Here is a 22,726-nt window from a genome sequence, read left to right as displayed (position 1 = left end):
ACAAACTGTGCCCTGCCCCTAAGCAGAGATGCTCCCTCTTCCCTTTCATCTCCTTATTTCTTCACCATTGTGAAGGCAACATTCAACAGGGCATGTAAAGACATCGGCCCTGCCCCGGAGGCTCCAAATCTGTCGCCATCACTGTGAGGTGAGAAGGAAATTGCAATGTTGAGGTTTCTGGCTTGTTCCTCACTGAGAGAGAAAAACCCCAACTGTCAACAAACCCCAAACTAACCAACCAACCAAGTGATGCTGGGAGGCTGCTGTGCAGCAGGGCTGCGTCTGTGACAAATAAGATCACAAGACAAACAGCCTGGGCACAGACACCAAGGTGACAACGACCAGAGGATGAGGATGAGAATGAGAGGAGAAAGCGTGAGAAGAGGGATGCTTGAAGCTCAGAGGTAATGAGGCCAGTGTGCATGGATTCCCCAGACACCCAGCAGGTAGGGACAGAAGGTGAAGAGGAGAGAAGGGAATTGGGGGGAGGAGGGGACGGGGAATTGAAGAGAGGGCTTCTGTGTCCCAAGAGGCTAAAAGAAACAGCTTTGAAAGAAAAGCAAACATTCCATAGAATCAACAGGATTAAGATGTTAAATATCCAGACCTCTGACTCTGGGGGAGGCTTGCACTGAGGCCACTGTCATTGTCACACAAGGGGTCCAGTGGTGGGGTAGGGAGACTGCTGGGACCGCTGTTGATCCGGATTTGTCCATATAAAGCAATTTGCAGAGAAGATGGAGTGGAAAAGGAGGAGGAAGCTGAGGTAGTTAAGGAGATATGTTTAAAAGTTTAATATATTGGCTACACACTGTGTGATTCTATTTATACCACATTCTGGAAAAGGCAAAACTACTGAGACACAAATTATATCAGTGGTTGCCAGAGACTGCAAAGGAGTATGAGGGAACTTTATGGAGTGACGGAACTGTTCTGTATTTTAACTGAGGTGATGATTACACAACTGTACACATTTATCAAAACTCATTGAAATGTACACTTTGAAAGGGTGGATTTTACTATATATAAATTATGCCTCATAAACCTGACTTAAAAATAAGCTGAGGGAGGTGTCAAAAATTACATACAACTTAGTGTATAAAAAAAGAGAAAATTTTAGTCTCTTTATTTTTTATAACCAATATAAACTTTATCACATAATTCTTATTTACCACATATTCATTAATATTAATATCAACTTGCCAATGAAAGGAAAACCAGTCTTTTCCACTTTAAAACAGTTTTATTAAAGTCATTCCACCTCTTTTAGATAAAATATTCAGTCCAATTCCTGCCTGGACTGTTACCTGCTCCCTAGGTGTCACCCCTCCTGCCCTCCCCCTTCTCTCCCCACCTTGTGTATAACTCTGAGGCGATGGGAGAGGGCAGCCGAACTGGGTGCTGGACCATGTGCTGTCCTCTGGTCCTCAGTGGCCTCCGCAGAGATGTCCTTCACCCACCTGGTTTGCTGGCATTATGGTTGACGTCCTGGCTGGTGGGGCCTGATGGCTCACCTGACTCATTCGTCCTGTCTCAGTTTTGCACGTTCTGTAGATACAAATTTGCACCTGTTTGATGTCTCCATATGGTTTTCATTTCCCAAGGCAGATCCACAGGCTCTCTGTCCACTCTCAATATCCCATCTGCCTTCCCTTGCAGCTCTAGAAATTTCCAGTTTCCTCCTGGGCCACACTGAAGCCTAGGGGAATTGGTGGGGGAGAGGCAGGCTGAGGGGCAGGGGGCATCCAAAGCCCCTCTCCAAGACTAAATATACCATGCATTTGTCTCTCCTTTGCTGTAGCTGCCCCAGGTGGAGATAGGCATACACCACATGAGTGACAGCTCCAGAGCGCCAGTCGAGGACCGGGGCACATATCTTTGTTTCTGGCATGCTCTCAACCTCTGTGGTAGTTTTCTACCGTTCTCCACACCACCACTGAGGTTTGACAGGGGTGGGAGAGCACAGACTCCTGGCCTCCCCACCCCGTCTCTCTCTCTCTCCGAACACCAGAAGGAGTTGTGCTTCCTCTTTCTGTGTTTCAGAGATTTCCTTTCCATCATATCTTCCTTTTTGCCTGCCCTATGGATTTTGTTCTAGATGGTATCCACCTTTCTCCTTCCCTCGGACAATGAGCCCTGTGGTGCAGGAAGAGAATGTAGCTCACTGGGAATGAAAATGCCTTGGAAAGTGTTTCAAAAATAGCATTTTCATTACCATAGGGTGCTAGGAATAAGGTAGTCATTTCCACGGAAGTGTTTTTGCTGGCCTGTTAAGGGACTGTTTCTAAAATGACAGACATTTTCTAAAAATGGTGGCGCTCTCATCCACACAGATATACAATGCACACTTCGTTGTCTTTCCCAAAGTCACCTCATTATCTTTTTCCCCACGTCTGCTCCTCCTGTGTTTCTAATCTACCCAGGCACCCAAGTGGGAAACTGAGACTCCTCTTGAATCACTTGTGTTAGGTCCAGTCTATCACTGTTCTTCCTTAAACTGGAAGAATTCTTGTCTCTGTCCTTTCTCCCATCCCCTCTGCTATTGCTTTAGTTTAGGTCCTTGTATTTCTCACCTGGGTTTTCAGAATGTTTTTCTGATTGACCTTTCTGCTCCACACTTGTTACTAGCTTTCCTCTATCCATCCTTCTGCCACTGGCGTGATCTTTCCAAACACATATAAGACTGTGTCATCCCTATGCTTAAAACCCTTCTGTAGGGTCCCCATGCCTCTACGACAGCACCCCTGGCCACCTTTCAAGACTCATCCCCTTCTCCCATGTACACAATTTCTGCTCGAGCCACATCAAACGACTTGTGGTGGACGGGTGGTGCTGTCCTGGTCCCCACCTCTGTGTCTTTGCACATGCTGTTCCCCATGGCTGGAATATCCCTGCTCACCTTCTAATCATGCAACATTCAGCACAAAGATTTCCTTTTCCTTGAAGACTTTTTTGTCCCTCCAAGCAAGAAGTGTATGCTTGAGTCATCATAGTACCAATTGTCTCTCTTGGGACACTTGCCATACAGAATTGTATTGCACCGCTAAGCTGTGAACTCCTTGGGACCAATGATGAGGCCGTAGTAACCGCCATTTCCCCAGAGTGTAGCACAGTGCCTGGCCCAAGCCATTTGAATGAATGAATAATGATGACCATCAGCCCTGGGATGGGAAAAGACCTTGAAGCTCATTGGGTTCAAGGTTTGCATTTCCACAAGAGTCTCAGAGAAGGTAAGTCACTAGGTTGACTTCCCACAGCTTAGACCTGGTCCTTTGACTCTGGGTACAAAGCTCTTTCTACCACTCTGCAGGACCTGTAGACATGGTGGGGGTGGGTGGGTGGGGGGAGAGTAGGCTGTGGGCAGGGTCAGTAAGAAGATACCAGAGGCAAAAACTTAACTCAGGGCCCGCTATAACTTATTCTTAAGCAGAAAAATGGGTCAAACCCACAAAGGGTTTTTGTAAAACCCTCTCACCTGTGCAATTGGAGAGACGTACACAATGTCAGCATGAGCAGCTGGCACCTGAAGTTACCATAACAATGCTGCGGGAGAAATGTAAATAGAAGGCTTGCTTGTTCACTACTGATTGGCTTGAGACCCAGCCAATTTATCTAGCTTGATCACACTACCATCATCACAGAGATTTTATTGCTTTAGTTCTTTAAAAACAAAATTTGCATTTTATGATTTTAAAAAAGCAGTCATACTTACTGAGCCCTCACCTTGTGTCCTCCTGGAGACTCAGTGTGGGGTGATAGAAGAGTGTGGGCTTTGGGGTCCCAGGCCCAGGCTGCATCTTGGGTCTGCAGCTTACTTATGCTTTAGAGCAAGTCACTTAATTATTCTGTGCCTCAGCTTTTATGGTTATAAAACTAGAGGTCAAGCTAGTGCGCCCCATGATTGTCATGGGGATGAAAGGAAGGTGCTAGGAAAGCAGCCAACAGAGTGGGGAGAGCCTGGCCCCAGAACCAGAGCGTCTGAGTTTGAATTTTGATTCTACTACTTGCAAGATATATGACCTCAGACGCTGTACCTAGCCTCTCTGCGACTCAATTTTGTTCTCTGAGTATCTGAGTATTGTTAGTGTGGCACTTGGACAGTGACTGGCACATAGTAAGAACCACCTAAGTGTAAGCTAGTGAAACACCGAGCACAGTGCCAGCACCTAATACCTGGGTGTTCCTTTCTCCTCCCTCTCCCAGAGGGCGCCCAGTCTGTGAGTCCATCTGGTGGATGCACAAGACCCTGGTCTGTGCTCTTCAACCCATGCTGCATCAGCTCATGAAACTGGAGGAACCAGGCCCTCCCTTTTCTCTGTTGAGCCAATGACAAGTAAACTCTTTCTCTTGGTCACTGGAGTCACCGTGCTGACATGACCCCCCCACACACACACACCGTACATGGAGCCTGCTCTCCTCCCACCCCCATGCTTTGCACGTCAGGAATAACAAGTGCAAGCCCAGCCTTGGGCCAAGGCCCCTCTGCTCCCAGATCCAGGGCTGTGCAGTCTCCTGCCTGGTTTGACTCAGGTGCTTTTTTCAGTGGCCGGGGCCCTGGTGACCGAAACCTCCCTGAGGCCTGTTTGGACCTGTTGTTTCTTAGGTTTATTAGTTTCAGCTCACTTGCTAGACTCTCAACTCTGCATGCCAACCCTAGTTACATTCAGACACGTCCCTAGGCTCTGAGAAGAAAGCTCAGCCCTGGCCCCCAGTTGCATTCCTGGAGCTGGTGGAGGGAAGCAGGTAGGACCTTGCACAGAGAGAAGGAGGAGCCTGACTCATCTGCTGCCGAGAAGTTAAAAACAAAGCCAACAAATGTCTGCAGGTCCTGCTTTGTGTCTCTTAGAAACCCCTCCGCCCTGTGACATTTCTCAGCCCAGGATCCTAGAAATGAAGAGGCCTGAAAAAATCGTCTAGGCCCAATCTTGCTTATCCTGAAGCAAGAGGCCACACTAGGGTGTCCCAGACAGGTGGTCCTCCAGGCCCTGTGTGAATGTGCTCTGTCACTACCTTTCCACCCTGCCCATGCCATCGCCAAGCCCCTCCTCTGGCTGGAAATGCAGCTTCTGGAACTTTGACCCAGTGTTCCTAGTCCCCGGGTACTAGTCGGTTTGAGTAGTCATCCTGCCCACTCCATGCCCCCTGGCTTCTCCAGGCTAAACACTCTCATGTTTCCTCACATAACATGATTTCCAGAACCCCTCCCCACTCTGCCTGTGATCACGGGACTTCTCTCATCTCCACAGAAAAGCAACTATAACCATAACAAAGAAGCCAGCAAATATTTAGGGACCTATTGTATGGTGGACATCTCACCAGGTGTGGTAGGGGGAGGGGAACACAAGGATCTCACCTGTTCTCTGTCTTCAGCGAGCTGACCATAGAGGCAAGAGGGAGACAACTCACCCTCACCTTTGCAGGCCAATGGTAGCCGCCTGCCATAGGCCTAAATATTAAAAGTTTAATAGTCAGGGGAGGTGATAGCTAAAGGACACAAAGTTTCTTGTAGAGGTGATAAAAAATGTTCTAAAAATGATGGTGGTGGTGAAGGTTGCATACACCTGTGAATATACTAAAAACCACTGAGTTGTATATTTTAAATGGATGAATTGCACGGTATGTGAATTACATCTCAATAAAGCTGTTTAAGGTTTTTAAAGTTTAACAATTAAAATACGTTCTATCTTCCTACTTTGAAAAGTATTCTTTTATAACGACCTGTAGGGCCAGGTGTGAAGTTAGACTTCTCTGAGTTCTTGGAGTTCTGCACGGAATATGGGAATGTGGCAGCACAGGGAGAGCTGATCTGGCCCTCCCATCTCCCCCACCCCGTCTCCCCCGCACCCAGCTTTGTCCTGCACCTTGAGAGGCCTCATGAGCTTACCTGTGGACTCGTTAGGTCACAAGTTCCAGCTCCATCCACAGCCCCACCCTGACACCCTACAGCTAGGGGTGTGCACACTGGGTGTGGGGTCTACCCGTGGAAGGTCAGACCCGAGGGAGATACCATCACAGGCCCATGTAGGCTAGGGGTGTTTGGCCAGGGAATTCCAGAGCACGGTCCAAAGCAGTGCTACACGATGGAACATTCTGTGAAGCTGGGAATACTCTCTATCTGTCCTGTCTGATATGGTCATCACTAGCCTCAGATGGCGACTGAGCATGTGAAATGTGGCTAGTGCACCTGAGGAACTGAAGTTTTAATTCAGTACCATTTAAATGTAAATTGCCACTTGTGGCTAGCAGCTCCCACGTTTAGACAGTATAGGTGTAGAAAGGGGTGGTGTAGTGGAGGGGTGGCTCTGACAGGACATGTCCTGTTGACTCTGTTGACTTCATCCCATGAGGAGGGGGCAGGCCAGAACAGGATCAGAATGGGATCCCAGGCCTCAGGAAGTTACTGGAGAGGGAAATGAGATTTGTTCTTCGAAGGAAACTGCCATATAAGGCAGCATGTTCCTGGCCAGATCGCCGAGGAGAGAAAAGCAGAGGGCTGAAAGGTGACGGAGGGGGAATGACTTGAGGGCACCCCCAAACAAGTCCTCCTGAGATGTTTGCGGGGACCTGTTTCACATAAGAGGCCTGCTTTGGTAGTTCAGACCTGCTAGGACTGTGGGTCTTGGCAGAGAGAGAAGCGTCTGCTATTTTTTCTGCTGAGGCCATGTGAACGGGGCAGGCCGTGTGCATAGTTTCCATGGCATAATCGGACTATAAAGCCCTATGTGTCTGTGAGGGAGGGACAAGGAGAGGCCCTCAGCCCGGCCTCAGTCAGAACTAGGCACTGGCCCAGGAGGCACATTCCCGTCCAATTCCTGCCCGGGTCCTGAGCCATGAGGATGGCAAGGCTGTGCCTGGCTGGCCAAGCTTTTGGAGGCTCATTCGGTTGCTGATTGGGGTGAGGGTGTTGGCTCTTCCAGACACCTGGACGTGAGCTAGAGGAAAGATAATATCCGGAGAACTGGGACAGGGCAAAGCTCAGGCACAACACAGGATATGGTTCCACTGGGAGGCAAAGTGGAGGCAGGCAAAGGAAGGCCTCCTCTCTGCACTTGGCGACCAGCTCCCACCTGGAAAACAGAAGCTGCTTGCAGTCTGGCTGGGACCCAACCTCAGGGAGGAAACTGAACGGGATCATTTGCCCAGAGCAATTCTAGGCAGGTTCACAGAGTTCCTTTTGCTGCTGGATAAAGGATGTCTCTAAAGAAAAGATGCCACTCAGATAGCCCCCAACAACAGGGGCTTTGCAGGCGGGAACCAGGGACGTAGAGCAGGGACTGACATTGATTAAGCTTTGGAACAATATAGATTAATAAAGATTGGAATACCTAATAGTTCTTGAGTGTCTACCAAGGGACCAGACATCAGTTCATTTAATCCTCATGAACCCCGCTGTCTATGGGGTGAGGGGAAACTATGTATGCCTCATCTGTAATTTTGCCCCAAGTCACTCAGCCAGGAAATGTTCCAGACAGAATTTGAACCCACATTCTGACCCCACACTCCCTGCTCTTAACAACCAGTTTTCCCGACAGATGTTTTGGCTGCAGTTTTTTTGAGGCTCTATCCCTTTGAAATGGGTCCTCAGCTCTGAATTATCCAGTTTGCCCCAAAGTTCCTGTTTCCAGTCTCTACCCTGGCTCCTTGGAGTCTCAAAGCCTAGAGTCTCTGAGGTTCCCTGTCCTGTGAGAGTGGCTGTCCTTTTGCCTGCTCCGGGTTTGTTGTGACGTGTGGGGTGGCAGCCCCGGGCCACAGAGGTTGCCCAAGACAACCCTGCCTTTCTGAGGGGCGAGCTGTGCCTTGAGTCTCAGGTCACAGCCAGCACACACAAAGCCCTCTGTCTCCACTAGGGCAGAAAGGCACATTATCGCGGTCGGGTGACTCGGGCTCTGCACATCCCCCACACGGCACCTCCCCACACTAGTGGGCTGGCCAGAGGCCCGGTGGGAAGGGGCACAGGGCACTCAGGGCCTGGGAGTCTTTTCCTCTTGAGGCTCCCCTCCTTTGCTTTCCATGTCAGACTTGTCCCCTCACTCTCCATCCCCTCCTTATAGGCCCTTATCTGGACCCACTTCTCACACTCCTAAGCCTTGGAATGCTCTAATTGAAGTGCTTCTAGAAAGCACACAGCACTCTAGCTGGTACAAACAGGCCCTCCTCAAATGGGACTTTGTCTTCTGTTTTCCTTTTCTGGTTTCTCATGTTTGGACTTTATGCAGGTTGGAGATCATTCTGTTGCTGGAATTTTGACAGAGACCCTGAAAACAAATGTGTTCTTAGCAGCAATAACAACTACAGTTTACTAAGCCCTAGCATGTGCCAGGCACCTGACCAAACCCATGTCCTTACAACTGCCCTTGGAGGGCATGCTCTTCTTGTCCCACGTTAAGTGTAAGAAGCCCAGGCTCAGAGGATTTGAGTGCCTTGACCCAAGGTGGCAAAGCTAGGGACTCAAGCTCAGTTCTGACTGAGTTCAAGTACTAGTTTGACCATTGTGTTGTAGTGCCTGATTAGTTTACCAAGACTGCCATAACAAAGTACCAAAAACTGGGTGGCCTAGAAGAACAGACATCTATTGTGTCACAGCTCTGGAAGCTTGAAGTCTGAGATCAAGGCATTGATAGGGTTAGTTTCTTTTCAGAGCGGTGAGGGAAGGATCTGTTCTAGGCCTCCTGCCTAGCTTCTGGTAGTTGGCTGGCAACCTTTGGTGCTCCTTGGCTTATAGATGCATCCCCCCTATACCTTCGTCTTCATGTGCTGTCCTCCCTGTGTATGTGTCTGTCTCTGTGTCCAAATTTCCCCTGATTATTAGGACACCAGTTGTGTTGGATTAGAGCCCAACCTAATGACCTCATTTCAATTTGATCATCTGCAAAGACCTTATTTCCAAATAAAGTCACATTCATAGGTACTGGGGATTAGGACTTGAACATCTTTTGGAGGGACACAATTCAACCCATAAAAGCGTGCTTCCTTGCTCAGTTCCCTGGTGGCCCAGGCTTTCTTAGCAGCATTAGAGAAGGTGATGTTTCCCTGGGCTCCAAGGGCAAGACAATCTGTTTCTAGGACCCCTTTCACTTATACAGTATGTGCACACACACACACACACACACACACACACACACACACACTCAGAGCAATGGACAGGACAGGGGCTACACTGCCATGTTAACATCTGGACCCCATGGAGACAGTGGCACAAACAGCCAAGGTGAGGCAGGGACAGCACCAGGTGGTCCAGCAGGAAGGAGAGGAAACAGCTAGCAGTGCAGATGCTCAGCCCTCCAAGCACAGCAGTTTGCACAAAGCCACACCAACTCTGTTCCTAAAATATCCCCATTTCCCTTCCAATCCCTGTGTCCTTCCCAGGTGCACCCCGTTTCACCTCCCTTCCCAGGCCTCAGGCCTCCCTGCAGTCTGAGTTGGGTAGAGACAGAGACAAACAGGACCCTGTCTGTCTCTGCAGCTCTAGCATTTGGTGCAGGAATGACTATTTATGGAGTATGGAGGGGAGGGAGGCAGCCTGCCAGGGGCAACATGGACTCTTCCACCAGTACCTCCAGCTACACCCAAGTTATCCTACATGGTTAGTTACTGCTCTTGCTGGGTCTCACTTAACAAGCCCCCCACCACCACCACCATCTGGTGTAGGTGGGGCCAGAGAAACGGAATGTTGGAGGTAGGTATGTTGTTTCTGGGGCCCTGGCCTGAGGAGTACCCCCCTGAGGATGTTCAGCCCCCAGGCAAGTCTTCCAGCCACCTGGCCAGCGGCAGCCCAGGGCCTTCTCTCCCGGCTCCACACGAGACCTGTCTTAGCTTCCTCTGCCCCCTCATCGTCCCACACCCCAGGAGGCTCCTGGCCAGCTTTCTGTCTCAGCGTCTCGCCCACCTCCGTGTCAGGCCTCCTGGGCCTCAGCACACTACTCATACTTTACACAGTGGTACTTGACACAGGCTCACACAATCACACACACATGTTCACGCACACACACTTTGCAATCACTGACATGCATGTTCACACATAGCCATCTACACTTTATAAGTCACACGCAGTCACATGCTCACACATACGTTCACACAGGCGTGCACACTCACACGTGCACACATTCACATATGCTCACACGCTCACACGTACCCGTAATTCTCTCTCTGTCTCTGTCTCTGTCTCTGTCTCTCTCTCACTCACACACACACACACACACACACAGCCTCACCCACATGCCCAGAACCTCCCTACTTAGAGCTCTGCTATGCCTGAGCAGGGGCTTCCTCTAATTGGCTCCTTAGTGGGTTTATAAATCGGTCCCCTGGGATAAAGTGCCCATTAGTCTTGCTGGGAGAATGAAAGCTGAGGCAGAAAGAGGGCTGTGATAGAACCATGGGGGGACTAGACACCTGCCTGATTTTTGGGTTAAATCCTAGCTCCACCATTTTGTGGTTGTGGGAACTGAGGTACTTGCCTTATTTCTACAAATCTCAACCTTCTTCTTTGGAAAACAGGGATAATGTTACCCATTTCATGGAGTTGCGCTGAAACTAGACAATGGATTTGAAAGATATAGCCTGGCATAAAAGAGGCAATTGCTATTATTTATTTCCAAATTCAATTGTACTTATATTTAAATTGAGTAACAGTCACATGATTCACAATTTAAGAAGGCAGAAAAGGGTATGCAGTAAAGTCTCTCTCCCACCCTGTTCCCAAACGACCTAGCCTTTTTATCCACAACCAGTGTTACCAGATTCTCATATTTCTTTCAGAGAGATCTTTACATATGTGAGTAACCATATATGCATACATTATTTTCTCACTTCTTCCCATAATTACTATGTATTGTACACACTCTTCTGTGCCGTACTTTTTTCTCTTAACAATATATCTTGGAGGATGCTCCATATCAGTACATAAAGAGCTTCCTCATTTTTTTATGGCTACATTGAATTCCATTATATGAAGTTACCATCATTTATTTAACCAATTCTCAGTGGATGGGACCTTTAGGTTATTTCCAGTCTTTTGCTTTTTCAAACAAAGCTACAGTGAAAAATCCTGTACAGACATCATTTCCGACAAGGTGTATGTCCATTAATACTGTGAAATTTGTAAAATGGATACCAAAAGTTGCTTTTCCTAGCATAGGCTTCACTCTTCCTCTTTCAAGGGCGCTCACTTCTAAACCTCGGGCTGTAGGAAGTCTGATGGATGTCACAATACTACATACCCTGGAGGGCACTGGGTTTTCCCAGTGCCGAAAACCAACCCTGAAGACCCTTGCTTTAGCTGAAGAGACAAACCTTTCCTTTTGATTTGAGCATTTCAATTGGATTCAGTCCATACGTACTGAGCTAACACTGCCTAGATGTGGAAGGACAGTGATGAGTAAGTTATAGATCTGCCAAGAAGGGCGTTTGCAAACCAAAGAGCTTAGTGCTCATGCACTGGCCTATTGCTTCATTTAGTCAGCAGATAATCACCGGACACACACAACCTGCCACGCATGGTGCTGGGGATGAGGACACTGTGGAGACATGTGCCCTGCTCTCATGGAACCCTCAGTCACATGGTGTAGAATACACAGATGATACAAGCCATGACAGTAAAGCAGGAAGTGGAAAGAGCATTTCTCAGCTTAGGCCAACCCCAGAATTTTGAGACAGGTGGGACACCTCTTGATTCTTCTTTTTGGAAGACCCTTCATATTTTCCCTGCAGCCACCCCAGAGTTTTGGTCCTCTTCCTTGGTTATTCTGTCACCTCCTTTCCCTCACCCACTCTGGGCAGGTGAGGGCCTGGGAGCTGAGTTGGGGGTAGTGGTGGATGCTGCCACCCAGACACAGCTGGACACCTCAGACTTCTGCCCGACATCAGCCTCACTGGCTTTGGAGAACTGTTTTGGTCCCTGGTGAGAGTGGGAGCTATAAATGAGGAAAGGTTGTCTATCACCCACTCCCCTCGAGGGACAGGGCTAGCCCAGTCCACAGCTTCTGCTTGGGGCTCTTTCGTATCAGAGCCAAAGCTGGCTCACCCATCCTGACACACAGGAAAGCAGCAATCTGATAAAACTAGGTTGCACCTTGGTGTCAGCCACTTAATGGGGTGGCTCTCCCAGGAATCTTTGCATATTAGATGACACCACGTTGAGGGCGTTGCTTAATGCAAAGGAGTGAATTGCTAATTATAGGGGCCACCCAGGTGGGAAGATTTTATTTGGGTGGATCACAGGGGACCTTCCCATACTGGCAGCAGTTTATTTCATTTAGGATGATATTTTCCATAATCTCTGCCCTGATTTTATTGTTTGCACTGTATCTATAGAAATGAAACATTTGCTTAAGTGTGGAAGCCCCTCATGTGCTGAGGCCCACATAGTCACCAAACTTGCCTTCTGAAAGGTCATCTCTGTTGTGACTGTGGACCCATAGAGTGGGAGAGTGGCATTGCCACACTGAGGGAACCACAAAGTCACAATTATGTCAGCATGGTGGGTTGATTTTCAACTTCTGGGATCAATCTATTGTAAAAGAGAAAGATGGAATTAATGTTATCGACCATAATAATATAAACTAGAAGTACAACTGACAGAAGTTGGGGATGGGAAGGTACATCTTGGTGGAAAGACAGGTCAAGGATCCTAATACACTCATTTTACTGACTGAGGAGGCTGTTGAAAATTGACCCAACCAGAAATCAAGTGAAGTTTAAGTATATTTTTAAAAATATCTTTACAAAGATAACCAGTAGAATAACTGAAAATTGTAGTAACTGAAAAGAGATTGGGGAGAAAGGTGGAAGTTGGCTTGGTGAGCTAAATCCTTAACCTTTTTTAGGCAGGCGTCACAGACATCTGAAGTTGATAAATAAAAGTTTTGCAGCAAATTACTTTGTGTTAGGGTGATGATGGTTCAAGTCGGAAAAGTGTAAAACTGCTTGTCTCTGAAAAGGAGGACCGGAATGGGGCAAGGATCTGTTACTTTTCTCTGTAATCCCTATAGCATATTTAAATTATTGGCAGGTTTTACTTTCACAAAACTTACGAGAAATAATTTCTCAATTTTCCACATTTTCCATAACAGGCATATATGATAATGTATGATAAGAGAATATATAATAATTTATTTATGATTTCTTCATTTACAAAATTTTAGTTGTCATAAAAACACATGACAAAATCTACCATCTTAACCATTTTTAACTTTACAGTTCAGTACTGTTAACTATATTCCATTGTTGTGCAATGGATCTCTTAAACTTTCTCATCTTGTGAAACGGAAACTTTATACCCATTGAATAACAACTCCACATTTTCCCTTCCCCACAGCCTCTGGCACCCACCATCCTACTTTCTGTTTCTATGAATTCGACTGTTTTAGATAATTCATATAAGTGGAATCATACACTATTTGGCTTATTTCACTTAGCATAATATCCTCAAATTTCATCCACATCGTGCTATGTGACAGGATTTCCTTCTTTTTAAGGCTGAATAATATTCCATTAAATGTATATATCACATTTTCTTTATCCATTCGTCCCTGGCTGGACACTTGAGTTGTTTCCACTTCTTGGCTATTGCAAATAATCCTGCAAGGAACATGAATGTGCGAGCTTAATTTATTTTTTAAAAAAGGACATCACAGATAGATGTAGAAACTACGGTTAGAGAAAGTCCAGAATTTATTGAAGTCCTTCCTGGACCACAGCAAGCCCAGGGCGTGAACTCTCAGGCTCCTACCTTCCTCGTCCTGAGAGCTAGGGAGTTGGTCAAGCCTCAGCCTCTTGGGAAGATCTGTAAACTGGAAGAAGCGTGAGGTGGAGTCATGGAATAGAGTGGAAGGTGCATGGAAAGGAGCCACGTTGGCATCCGCCTGGCGCATAGTCCTCTTTGCCATCCATCCACTTCTAAAGTATTTCCCGCTGTCGGTGTTCTCCCAGCCCTGCTTGTATCTACCCAGTGCCCTAGTCTGGCTTCTGGTACCTGAGAGCTGTGATCTGAGTTCAATACGAAGGCTTTTGATTAACTGACTTACTTCCCCACAGGTCACTTTTTTCTTTTAGTCTTGCTTGGGTCTGTGCCTTGGTGTTGATTTGCAGGGCTGGTTTACGTCTGTCCTGGGTTATCAGGACCCATTCACCTAGTCCCTGACTGTCATGACAAAACAGATCCCTTTCTAGGCTGAAGGTTGTGGGTGGAGCCGTGTCATCCCTGCTGGCTGGCTTGAATGGTTTCCCACTGTGTTAGGTGACAGATTGTTCTTGGACAGGAAATTATTTAAGTTCAGCTTTTCCTCTGATGATCTGGGAGGCACTCTGTCAACACACATGGAACTGAAATCCTACAGGGCCCTGGTCAGTAATGGACCTGTGAGCTGGGGTCCTCAGGCACAGTGTGAGATACTTTCCACAGTCAGGAAAGAGTGGGGGATATGGAGTCTCCAAAATCACATGGTCGTGGGGGGAGGGTGTTCCCTACGGGGCTATTGGGAGGCATAGAAGTTATTTCCTTCCTCACTGGACTGTGGCTTTGGGGCCACCTGGTAGCCTCAGTTGAACTTTTGTGAGGTCCTTTTAAGAGGCAGTGGCTCTCAGAGGGAGAGCCTCGGTGATGACAGTTGCCAGAGTTCAAGCAGCTGATGTCTGTGTTTAGGAAGGAGGGTGACACCAGGGTCTTCCCTGTTTCCCATTCTACACCATCTGCCTTTCCTGAGGGAGGTCGTTTATTGGGATATTCTGTTCCAATTTATCCTGCTTCTTCCCTTCCAAGCCCCGAGGTGGGTGGAGGAAAGATGTTCTCTAGTCTTAGTGTCTGATACATAGCCATTAGCCACAGGTGGCTATTGAAATTGAAATTCATTTCTATTAAATAAAATTAAAAATTCAGTTCCTCAGTTGCACTAGCCACATTGCAAGTGGGCAGTGGGCAGTGGCTACCATAATGGATATTGCAGATCTAGAGCCTTTCCACCATCACTCAAAGGTCTGTGAGATGGCGCTGCCCCAAGCCTCCTCTCTGTTTTCCCCCCTATGATTGTGATCTGGAGTGATGGGAAGCTGCCGCTCCCTTCGCCTGGGGACCCAGAGCTCGCTGCCGACTGAGAATGAGTCGAGTGGACATTCCTTCACTCCCCACTCAATATTGAGTCCAGAGCAGCCTTAGGCTCTAAAATCTTGCTCTTCCAGAAGCTGCCACCCCAACCCTTTATGTCACTTTAAGTGAGTTTTGGCTTGCAACAGGGATTCTCTTCTGCTTACCACCAAATCCATTTCATGAATTTTCCAGGGTGTAAGGGTGTCCCAGCCTAATTCAGTCTTCTGATCCAGATCTCTTTCTTAAAACACCACATCTCCTTGGATGTTTATCCAATTGCTAACCCCGTGGCAGTGTCCTGTGATAGATAACAGTTGGCTACATGCAGGCACTCCTGGCAATTAATCATTTGTTTCTCTGTGAAGAGTTTGTGTGGTAGGGTTGGGAAGAAGTGGGGACATTTGTCTATCTGGAAGTCTGTAATAGGGGTTTTCCAGAATAATGCAGTACAGTCCATCATCTTCCCCAGATACCAGTCCAAGGTTGTCCTTTTAGTCTTTCAGGTCCACCCCACAGCACGAGGCATGTATTCCCCACATGACAGCTAACTTTAGGACTCCATCAATGAACCTCTTTTATCTGCTTTGTCAGGGAGCCTGACAAAGGGCTAAGGAGAGGACTAGGAGGGAAACTTCTTCTCTTTCCACTGGGGTTGATAAGCTCAGAGAGTATAAATCTAGGGATGCCAGCAGGCAGCTTCCTTGCCTCACAGCAAGAGCCAGCCTACAAAGTGGATCTCAGTAGAGTAGAAAAAGGGAGAGAAAACAGAACCCTGCAATACTATTAGAGCCAGTGGTGCCTTAAAACTATTTTGCAAACTAATGTACCTCCATACCTGGACTTTTTATTAAAAGAAACAAAGCCTTTTCTGCTTAAGTTAGTTTATATTGAGTCTTCCTGTCACTTGCAATCAAAACAATCCTGATTAATAGAGTCATTAGGTCTGAATATTTGGAAGGAGGAAGCCTCTGTTTGAAGACCAAATTCAGGCCGTTGCCAAGATACTTGTAAGGAATGACTAGCTTGAAATAAGAAATGACCCAGAGGTTTGCACACCCCAGGATCACACACAGACCAATCCTGACCATAGTTTTGCCTTCCCAGCTCTGTTTTCTCCTCCTGATATTTTGTCTCCGCTTCAGCTCCCCCAAATCCTATCTCTCAAGACCCTGTTAGAGGCTACCTCTTCCAAGAAGCCTTCCCTGACCACCCCAGCCTCTACCCTCTGGCTTCTAGTATCAATTATAATTACCAAAGAACACGAACTGTCTTATACCATGTCGGCTTTCATTGTCTAGAATGGGACTTGAAAGATTTGACTGTTATATATTTGCAGTTTGTCATCCCTCCCACCGGATCGGCGTCAACAAAGGGATCTGATGCTTTTGGGTCCTGGACAGGAGCCAGCATAATGTGTGGCACATAATAGAACCTTGCTGAATGTTTGTGGGTTAGAAACTTGTGGAAACATGTGTGAGAGGGACAGGCATCGAGTCTGTCTGCAGCTCTCCTCAGTGAAACAAGTAGTCCACTTAAGTGTCCAGGATGCCAGTGGGTTGCATTCCCTAGTTTCTTACCAAAGGGCTCTTTTTGACGTCAGGGAGTGAGGCTGGAGGAAGAGGAGCAGCAGGAGAAGAAAGTGGAGAAGAAGTGAGAATAACGACTTTTGCTTGATGGCTGAGACCTTTCAGGGGAGGTCTCCTAGGGAACCAGGGATGGTGGAGAAGAGAAGTGACTCTGTGCCCCAGACTCCTCTGAACTCCACAGGGGAGGATTGCAGACCAGGAGGTGAGCGTGGGGTGGGGAAAGGCACAGGTCTGAACCTGCTCCTCTTTGGAAATGCCTTCAAAGCTGGCTCAGGAGTCATGTGGGAGAAACTAGTGTCCTTATTCCACTGTCACTCTTCATTCTGGATCCATTTTAATGCAGCTGGAAATTACATTTTCCACCAGACTTGGGTCTGGATGGCATTGGGCTATTTGCCAAACATCCTACCCCAACCTTTAAAGCCCAGGATTTGCCAACATTGAAGCTATTCTAACAATTTAAATGTCTTTGAGTGATGAGGAGATCTTTGACATAAGCACATATCCTCATTCTTTGAAAGCTTACATTATTTGAATGCATGCACCCTGAGTCATTCATCAAAAGGGAGACTCTCTTTCTTCCCTTCAGATGTGATAACAATCACATCTGAGAGCACAGAAAAATACTGCACAGTTGGGCCCTCAACTTTTTTCTGGCTCTTCTCTCTCTCTTTTTTTTTCTTTTTTAAAGATTTTATTGGGGAAGGGGAACAGGACTTTATTGGGGAACAGTGTGTACTTCCAGGCCTTTTTTCCAAGTCAAGTTGTTTTCCTTTCAATCTTAGTTGTGGAGGGTGCCATTCAGCTTCAAGTTGTTGGCCTTTCAGTCTTAGTTGTGGAGGGCGCAGCTCAGCTCTAGGTCCAGTTGCCATTGCCGTTGCTAGTTGCAGGGGGCGGGCGCTGTCCACTATCCCTTGCAGGAGTTGAACCGGCAACCTTGTGGTTGAGAGGACGCGCTCCAACCAACTGAGCCATCTGGGAGCTCAGGGGCAGCTCAGCTCAAGGTTCCCTGGTTCAATCTTAATTGCAGGGGGCGCTGCCCACCATCCCCTGCGGGACTCGAGGAGTTGAACTGGCAACCTTGTGGTTGAGAGCCCACTGGCCCATGTGGGAATCGAACAGGCAGCCTTCGGAGTTAGGAACATGGAGCTCTAACCGCCTGAGCCACCAGGCTGACCCCTGGCTCTTCTCTTTTTGATTTGATTATACATTTCCCTCTGGGACAATGGCACGTTTTATACTAAGTTATGTCTCCCAGAAACCAGGACATTCCACAAGTGACTACTGGATGGTGGTTGGATAGATGGATGGATGAATAGATGGATACACACTCAGTAAACGTGTACCTACAAACAAACAATCAACAACAACAAAAACCCTGTGTTAGTCAGGGTTCTCCAGAGAAACAGAATCAATAGGTTATCTATATAGTTATATGTCCTATCTACCTATCTATTTATCTATCATTTACCTACCAGTCTACATACCCATTTAATCTTTTTATATGTATATAAATTGAAATATTATAAAGTGTATATGCATAAATAAATACAAACATTAAATATAACATACATAAATAAAGAGATTTATCATGGAATTATGGAGGCCGAGAAGCCCTGGGATCTACGGCCTGCAAGCAGGAAACCCAGGAAATGCTGTGGTTCGAAGGCCTGGGAACCAGAGAGCCAATGTTGCAGATTCCATTCTGAGTCCAGAGGCCTAAGAAGCAGGACTGCTAAGGGCAGGAGAAAATCAATGTTCCAGCTCAAGCAGTCTACCAATTCAAACACTAATCTTTTCTGGAAACACCCTCCAAGACACACCCAAAATAACATTTAACCAGCAATCTGGGCATCCTGTGATCCGGTCAAGTTGACACATAAAGTCATCACTTACCCTAATATTTATTAGGCATTTTGTATATCCCAGGCATATGCTAAGGACTGATAGTATCTCATCATTAGAGATACGTATATGTGAAAGTTACATAAAAAAAAAATTCTAATATTAGGTGATTTCTAGGGCCTCTTCCAGTTATAAGTTTCTTTCACTTGATGTGGCATTAGGGAATATTGAGGTGGGGCTTGGGAACTTTATGCTTAGAAGCAGTAATAAAAATAACATTGTTTGTTACCTCTTTCTGTGGACTAGGAACTGTGCTAAGTGCCGTACAAATATTTCCTCACTTATTCCTGAATAATACACTATGAGATAAGTACTACTACTCACCCCATTTTCAAATGAGGAAACTGAGGCACAGAGCCTAAGAAGCAGAGCTAGCATTCAGGTGTGTTGACTTCAAAAGCCTGTGCTCTTAACAATCACCATGCTTCCAGAGAGACTGCAAAGCCCTCCATCCTGGTCTGGATGCCTGCGAAAGTGCCTTTCCATGGGCCATAGGGATACAGGTGAGCTGGGGGAGGGGAGAGCATTGTCATAGAAACAACAAGATCCACTGTGAGGAGGGGTAGCATGCATTGCAACTGGGGCTGAGGCTGGTTGTGGAAGCAATTCTGCAGGAGTCCCTGAACCCCGCAGGAGGCCAACGCCCTACTCCTTTCAGCAGCACTTGGTAAACCTCAGCTTTGCTCCCCCTGTCTCCCCCCAGGGCAGGAAGGACAGGCTGTTCTCTGAGTTCTAGCAGCAGGACTATTCCTTGGGGGCAGGCAGCAGAGCTGTGATTAGGGCTTAAACGTCTGTGGTTGCCAGGCAAAGGCCCAGCCTTACCTTTTATAGCTGGCTGGCTTGAGCCGTCAGAAGTATTTAGAGACTTTTGCTTTTTTTCCCTTCTCATCAGCTTTGTGACCCTGAACACATTCTTCCTTTTCTTCCCATCACTCAATTTTCCAGCCCTTGGACAAGTCTATAACTCACTTGTAAGCCTAGAAGGATTTCTGGTGAGTTGTAAGACAATTCACACGGTTTGGTTGGGAAGAGTGGGGTGAGAACATTTCTTGGGTTTAATTTGCTTAAGTTGCTCCCACCTCCTCTGCTTGGGCCTAGCGGCTCCTTGGGAGCTGGGATGAGGTATTTTGGTGGCAGGATGCTGGTTAAGAGTTTAGGCTGCAGAGGGACCTGGGCCTGGGTACATTTCCTGAGGCTCCCATTAAGGGCCACATGGCCTGGGACATGTGACTCGGCCTCTTGAGACTTGATATTCTCATCTGTAAAACGTGAGAGAACTTTTATGGATTGTCGGGAGGATGGAGTGAGAATGCTGATGGAACACTTCATGCTGCTCTTGCCATCATGCTCTCTATCCTCAGACACTACCTAGCAGGACAACCGCAGGCCTGGGATAAGGGTATTTGGATCATAGCATCAGGGGTTATAAAGCCAGGCTTTTCTCCCTAGATAAGCTTGGAGGTGAAAGGAAAGGACAGCTTTTCCTTAGCTAAAAGCTCCAGGTTGGGGTCCTTTAAGATGGTAGGATTCAAGATTTTTAGGACTGCAAGAAATCCTGGGAATTCTCTAAGACTGAGAAGAGGACAGTTATGTAACAGGAGAGTGAAAAAGAGAGGGGCCAAAGGCGACCTCCACAAAGAACCACTCCTGAAGAAATCTGCGATCCTGATGGGAGTGCCTGGCAGCCACTGTGTGGGGTCAGTGAGCCTGGACACTGCTCAGGTAGAGACACAAAGTTACCCCATCCACATTTGGGTCAATTCCTCACCCTTTCTGGAGGAGAAGCTGGTGACTTCAGAAACTAGATGGACTTGGTCCCAGTTGCCCTAACCTGGTTGTAACCAGCCCATGTTTCCTGTGTGGTCTGGCACAGCCACCAAAGTAAGGGTATGCAGATCTGGGCCCACTGGTTCTGTGCTGCAGCTGCTTTGTCCTCTTTGGACAAGATGGAGAAGTCAAGGCTGGGAACCCATAGGCCCCAGTCAGGAAGAAAACATCAACAACCAAAATTACAGTCAAGAACTGTCTCCATCCGCAAGTAACTGGACAATTATGTCCTATTAAGCCCTCTCTCATTAATTTGTTTTCTGAGGGTTACAGCTGAGTACTCGGTGGGCGTGCCCCACCCTGCCTATCACCAAGCCGTTGAAGATGAAGCATTTGTCATGAATCAAGGTGGAACTCTGCCACATCTGATTAAATGTAATAGCCTTATTATTCCGGCATCATGAGGTCTTAAAAGCCGTGCCCTTTTATCTTTGGCGCACTGGGAGGGATTGCAGGGGTGGGGGTGGGGTTATTGTGAGTCCTGTGTTTCAGGGGAGGAAGAGGAAGCAGAGGAGGGGAAGACACCAGTGGTCTTCAAAGTGTGGCCCACGGATCTCTCTTGCGTCTGACTCACTTGCTATTACAAATGCAGATTCATGGGGTTGGCTTCAATCCGGAGTCAGAAACTTCCCAGATGGTTCTATGAACACTTAGGCCTGAAAATCTCAGATAGAAGTGGAAAGCCTTCTGGGATATTAAGAACATTGATCAATGATGTACACAGACAACTCAAAACACCCATGCAGCCCATAGTTGCTAAACTCATCCCAGAAAAACCTTCACTTCAGCATTAGGCTGGGTAAAACTTGACTGTTCCATGCTTACACTTCATCCATCTACAGGTGGGGGTGCAAATAGAAGAATTTCTGGCCCAAAGGCCAGAAGTCAGAAAAGAAACAGTACGTTTGTATATAAATCAACCCCTAGATCATCAAAAGCTAATGTCATAATTCCAACTCCCTGGTCTCAGGTGTTGTAAATGCTGACTTACAGACTCTTTATCTGCTGATAATGAAGGTGAACATAAGTGATCTCCAGAAATGGTTCACACGTGGCTCCCAGGCTCTTGAAAAACCACAAGTGATTGGCAAATGTTTCTGCTGCAGACACAAAAACTCAAACAAAGGAGCTCATTTCCTTCAAGAGCTCCCCACAGCAGTGGCTGTGAGCCTGAATGTAGTGAGAAGGGGAGTCTTCTTCTCCCTTCCCCCACACTTTCTTCCCCTTTCTGAAGTCAGATTTTTTCTGACACTAAGGAGTTCAGACTGGGGGAAAGAAGCTATTGATAAAGAATTTCAGGAAGGGGACCCTCCCTCCAAGGCCACTGCCCTCTCATAGTTAGTTAACAGACCTACCATTTTATTCTTTTATTCCTTTCAGGAAGCCTGGGGGTCACAGGACACTAAATCACTGTCTTCTAAGGCACACATTACATTGAACTTCATTCAGTGTGCTCTGGAGAAATGCAGAGTTGGGTCCTGCCCACAGAAGATTTTGACAGGATTCTGACAGATTCTGATTACAAGCAGCCTGGGTAACTCTGGAACGGGTGGTAGTGGCTCCCACTTTTTCTTTATAGCAGATTTATTGAGATATATTTCACATACCATACCATTCACCCATTTAAGTATACAATCCAATGGTTTTTAGTATATTCAATATTTTCAGTATTTGTATCACTCGTAATAGAAACCCCAAACCTGTTCAGTCATTCCCCATCTCTTCCAACCTCCCCCTACTCCCACTCCAGCTCTAAAGCAACCACTAATCTGCTTTCTGTCCGTATAGATTTGCCTATTCTGGACAGTTCATAAATGGAATCATACACATGTGGTCTTTGTGACTAGCTTTCACTTAGCATAATCTTTTCATAGTTCATCTATGTTGTAGTATGAATCAGGACTTCGTTCCTTTTTTTTACTGAATAATATCCCATTGTATGGATAAACATTTTGTTTACCTATTTATCAGCTGATGGACACTTGGGTTGTTTCTACCTTTTGGCTTATGAATAATGCTGTTATGAACATTTGTATACAAGGTTTTGTGTGGACAGATGTTTTCATTTCTTTTGGATATATACACCTAGGAGTGGAATTGCTGGGTCACAGGATAACTCTGTTTCACCATTTGAAGAACTGCCAGAGTGTTTTCCTATGCAGCTGCATCATTTTACGTTTCCACCAGCAATGTATGAGAGTTCTAACGTCTTCACATTCTTGTTAACGCTTATTATGTGTTTTTGATTTTGGCCATCCTAGGTATGAAATGATATTTCACTTTTTTTCCTAATTTGCATTTTCATAGAAGCTAATGATGTTGAGCA

General features: G+C 46.7%; 1 protein-coding gene across 1 annotated transcript in view; it reads left to right on the top strand.

Moving 5' to 3' along the window:
• Positions 1-427: 427 nt before the first annotated feature.
• Positions 428-22,726, top strand: part of PLEKHG3 (pleckstrin homology and RhoGEF domain containing G3) — a 64,383-nt gene continuing 42,084 nt past the window's right edge. Inside the window, exon 1 of the mRNA XM_019733323.2 lies at positions 428-446. The gene's annotated coding sequence lies outside the window, so the exon portion shown is untranslated. The remainder of the gene's footprint in view (positions 447-22,726) is intronic.

The sequence above is a fragment of the Rhinolophus sinicus genome, linkage group LG03 (assembly GCF_036562045.2).
Source record: "Rhinolophus sinicus isolate RSC01 linkage group LG03, ASM3656204v1, whole genome shotgun sequence".
Classification (NCBI taxonomy): domain Eukaryota; kingdom Metazoa; phylum Chordata; class Mammalia; order Chiroptera; family Rhinolophidae; genus Rhinolophus; species Rhinolophus sinicus.
Note: the sequence above shows the minus strand (reverse complement) of the source record. Positions and strands in the feature narration are given on the sequence as shown.